Source organism: Eptatretus burgeri, chromosome 10 (genome assembly GCF_056783735.1).
Source record: "Eptatretus burgeri isolate ZD-2024b chromosome 10, Ebu_testis_v1, whole genome shotgun sequence".
In the NCBI taxonomy this organism is placed as follows: domain Eukaryota; kingdom Metazoa; phylum Chordata; class Myxini; order Myxiniformes; family Myxinidae; genus Eptatretus; species Eptatretus burgeri.
This window is the reverse complement of record NC_140970.1, coordinates 11,437,427-11,442,426: the sequence shown is the minus strand read 5'-3', so window position 1 is coordinate 11,442,426 and position 5,000 is coordinate 11,437,427. Positions and strand designations below refer to the sequence as shown.

Below are 5,000 nucleotides of genomic sequence, written 5' to 3'. Positions count from 1 at the left end.
AGAGCAAGGATACGGTCAATCAATCACCTCTTTTGGCGTAAAGCCTGACTGCTCTGGATGCTGGTGCTCAAGCAGATAGTGGCAAACCCAATTAAGAATAATCTGAGCAAGGACCTTGCCCGGCACGGAGGGCAGCGTCACCCATCGGTCATCGTTGCAGTCTTGGCGATCACCCTTCGCATTCCAGAGAGGGACAACAAGGTCCTTCTTCCAGTCAGTTAGGATAATGCCTGCGTTCCAGGCGGAGCACAGAACTGCATGCAACCACAATAGTACAGCATTTCCATCAGCCTTGAGAAGTTCAGCATGGATGCCACAAATCCCAGGAGCTTTACCTCCATTTCAACTGGTTCACCGCAGCCTATGTTTCCACAAATGGAGGTGGTACACTATTGATTGGAGTGCCAGCAATACAGATAGTAACACCCCTGACATCCAACTCAACAGCTGGTGGGTCAGCCTGGAACAACCGCTCAAAGTAACCGGCCCAACGGGCCTTCACTTTGGACTCCTCTGTCAAGAGCACTTCACCCTCTGCTCCAACTGCAGTACTCCGAGGGACAGGCTTGGAGGAACGCAATGCACAAATTCCGCTGTAAGCAGGACAAGAATCACTTGACCACAAGTGATGCTATACCCCCTCACAGATTCCTCGCACATAGGCCTCTTTGTCCACTCTTGGTGCATGTACCGTTTTACTCCTCAGCTCTCTGAACAGCTCAGCTCTGCCATTAAGCCTGGCCCTTTGACTCTGGTCAATAGTATCCAGTGTCCCGTGAGAGACAAAGTTATTCTTCACCCTACGGTGAGTTCCAAGACATCTACCGGCAACATCAAGGACGGTGGTCTTGATGACAATCCACAACTCTTCAGGATTCACCAAAGCACCCAGACCCCCCAACTCCCCTCTCAGCCTGTTCGCAAACTCCTCAGCTTCCATCTCATCCTTGAGCTTGCCAACATCCAGCCTCGGCTGGGCTGGTACCATTCTCCCGGATTTACGCTACAACTTCAGAGATGCTATAACAAACCTGTGGTCGTTATTGAGGAACTGAGCATTCTGGAAAACACTGAAGTTCTGGATCATCCTCCAGCGACCATCAATGAGCACATGGTTAATCTCCTTTGCCACAACACCAGTGTTGGAATACCAATCCAGCGATGAACCTGTGGGTGCTGAAGCCATGAACCAGCCACTCTAAGTCCATGACTTCTTGAACTTAGTGCTATTCTGGTTCACAATTCCAGACCCATGGGGACCAACACACGTCTCATAACCATCCCTATTAGTTACAGTCGATGCATTGAAATCCCCAAGACAAGAAGAGTATCTCACCTGGGGCACTGATCAACCATGACTCTAGCACGGCATGAAATGTGTCCTTCACGGTGAGATCACTCGCCTCAGTCAGAGCATATTCAGAGACCAGGGAGACGACACCCAAGGAGTGATGAATTCTTCATCTCATAAAACGTTGTTGACCGGTGTTACCTCAATTATCATTGGAGTCAGCTTATTTGACACAGCTACAGAAACTCCTTGGGCATGGTAACCATCAGAGAGACCAGACCAATAGAAGGGGTGTAACCACCCACACTATGATCTCGTCACTATCCGGTCTCCGAACCTCAGAGAGTGCTGCAATACCTATGTTCAAATGCTTGAGGAATGGAGTTCCAGAATGCTTTGCCCCAATCTGCCCTTGACAATCATCCGGTGACACACACACAATTCCGATGAAATTGACCACCACCTTCATCACTGATGATGTACCAAAAATTGTTCACACCATTAAAATGATCGGGGTCTAAGGGGGTTCTACTGGGATGGGGGGGGGGGTGCCTCCAAAAAATATGCATCCGCTTTCTTCTCAGAAACTACATATACAATTCCCATAAAACTTGACCGCCACCGTCATCACCCATTATGCAATAAAGTTTGTTCACGACATTGAAAAAAATTAGGGTTGAAGGAGTTCTGCGGGGTGGTGCAAGGGGGGTTAACAGCTTTGTTTGGCTACGATAATCCTCATTATTCTTTGGCACCTTTCCAAAGCATCGAGTAACACAGGCGTCGGCAACCTAAACCAGGCCGCGGGCCACTGGGCCACGTTCGGGCCACCTCGCGGGCCGCACCCCTCTCCCAACCCGAAAAAATAACAAACACATCTAAAATCAATGATAATAAATGTAATTGTAAATTGAACCTTAAGACCTTCAGCCATCTGAAACAACAACGAAAAAATATTTAAGACCAAGTTAAGTGGACTCGAAGCAAAAATAATTTATTGTGACGTACAGAGACTGTGATAGATGTGGAAGAATCATATGTCCACATATGTTAAATTTGCCGTCGGTTCAGAAAAAATGTTTCGCGGGCCGCACCTAATGGAAATCTGGACAAGGCGCCGCGGGCCGCACGGGAGGAGCTCGCGGGCCGCATTTGGCCCACGGGCCGGAGGTTGCCGACCTCGGGATTAACAGAAGAGAAGAAAGAGGTTCGAAAAGGTTATGAAGATGAGCTATGAGAAACACATTCAAGGTCCAAAATCACTCATCGATGGTGCCGTTTCTCTCGGGCCCAGCAACGCAACTCAGACCACAGACATGATTAGTGATGCCAGACAGACGCTGCAAGGCCCGAGAGAGTGGATGCTTCTGTGGACGGTATATATAGAATAGCCCACGTCTCATCTTCTTAATTCTTTGCAGCATCTCTTCTTTTCTGCCACCTTCATGTTCATTAAAGGTGATAAAAAAAAAACTCGGATTGTAATCGGAAAAAAAAATGGCGTCCTTCCTGTCGGTTTTCGCTCAAGGCTTACTGAGAAAGAAAAACAAAACACCCATCAAATATATGTACAAAAGAAAAGCGAGCTTTTCACAGCACGGATCGATGATTGCAACCAGGTCACGGGCGAACCCAAGGCAGGGCAGCACAGTTTTCAACCCGGGTCGAGGAGCACATGGAAACGAGATCATTGTGACCTCACCTCCTGCCATCTTGATTTCCAGTCCGTGCATGAAAGCTTGAAGCACGCGACACTGCACATACAAATTTCCTCCAAAGTGGTTAACATCCAAACAGTGCCTTTAACTAATATAGCTCCAGGTCAGATTTGAACCACCCGAGTAATAATAGTTACCATCATCATAACCAAAACCTGCACTCATGTTTCCACTAAACAGCAAGGCTTGATCCAAACACCATTTGCTTCACATCTATTTCAGTTTAATTCATCGAATCACCGAGTATGAACAATTAACAAGTGTATATCCTCACTATAATTCACAGACTTGGTGTTTGTTTGTCGCGCTACTCCTCCTACGTTTCTGGGACGATTACATCCAGTCTTGCTACATAGGATCCGCATGACCCCAGTTAGTGTAATGTGGTGTTTTTCTTAATTTTTGCTCGTAGTCTTGGGGGGGGGGAGGTGAGAGGGGGACACATTCAAGGTCCAAAATCCATAGGTATTTCCTCGCACATCGGCACGATAAAATCCTTCGAGGATTTTAATCCTTCAGATTCCAAACGGAAGCAAATTCTCCATGTAAATATGTATCGTGCAGCGCCACCTCCAGGTGACTGAGGGTATTACAAGTATCCACCATTTTCAGTCCAGTGCTGTATTTCTGTCCTCACGTTTTCGAGTGCAGCGAGGTGTTTTGAATTTTAAGCAGTAGTTACATTTTTGCTTCATGCATATAACCCATGTTTTTTTTTGGGGGGGGGGGTTTGTCTACAGAGCTGTCGGTTACCTATACACAACCCAAATAAAGTTATGCGTCAGAAGAACGTGTTTCTGTTGCATGCTTGGAACAAGATTACTCATAGGGCAGGCACTCTGCGAGTAAGTGTGATGTAGCAAAAACAGTTATGAGTCCGTAACAAATACAATGTCTCAGAGAGAGAGAGAGAGACAGAGAGAGAGAGAGAGAGAGAGAGAGAGAGAGAGAGAGAGAGAGAGAGAGAGAGAGAGAGAGAGAGAGAGAGAGAGAGAGAGAGAGAGAGAGAGAGAGAGAGAGAGAGAGAGAGAGAGAGAGAGAGAGAGAGAGAGAGAGAGAGAGAGAGAGAGAGAGAGAGAGAGAGAGAGAGAGAGAGAGAGAGAGAGAGAGAGAGAGAGAGAGAGAGAGAGAGAGAGAGAGAGACAGAGACAGAGACAGAGACAGAGACAGAGACAGAGACAGAGACAGAGACAGAGACAGAGACAGAGACAGAGACAGAGAGAGAGACAGAGAGAGACAGAGAGACAGAGACACACAGATTATTAGTGATGGTTGAGAATGTGGATTCACTTTCGCAACTGACGATTGAAAGCACTTTTGCCCTGGTATGCTGCCTTCCCTTCCCCTCACGCTGCCTTCCCTTCCCCTCATGCTGCCTTCCATTCCCCACCCCTCCTCCATCCCCCACATCTCCTCCTTGTCCCTTTCTTGCTCCCCATCCCTCCTCTCTCTTTCCTCTCCCCCTCCTCACTCTTCCCTCCCTCCTCCACCCTCCTCACTCTCCCTCCTCCTCTCTTACCTCCCCCTTCTCTCTCCCCCTTCCTTGCCCCTTCTGTCTCCCCCCCCCCCAAATCTTCGTATTCCCATCAGTGAAGCAACTGGTGGTATTTTTTGGTAAGAAATAAATTGCCCACATCACTCTCCTATCTTAGAGCTTTCCAATGAGTTGTGAACTGACTTTCCATGTTCAGCAACTTCGGAGTAAATTCTGGAATACACACACTCTCGTTTACACACTCGCATACGAGGTAGCGATGGAGATACCAAATAAGCAACCATATTTGTTTCCGATTCTGCTATAACACATTCTGGTACAGAGTGTCGGTGCTGCTGAAGCAGTTTCTTGGTAAGGGTTATACTGGGGAGTTTGCCTTTGCCTTCCCAGCAGTAGTTAGGGCAGGAATTGTTGAATTTGTTCAAGGTGTCGGTGATCATTCACCTACTCTACGTGAAGGACACTGTGGGATCTTTAGCATCTACTGAATAATGCT

The 5,000-nt window shown here is 47.4% G+C and overlaps 1 protein-coding gene across 19 annotated transcripts in view; it reads left to right on the top strand.

Annotated features, from left to right (window-relative positions):
• The window catches only part of LOC147017947 (PDZ and LIM domain protein 5-like), a 102,038-nt gene that overhangs the window by 94,903 nt on the left and 2,135 nt on the right, over positions 1-5,000 (top strand). The window lies entirely within an intron of this gene.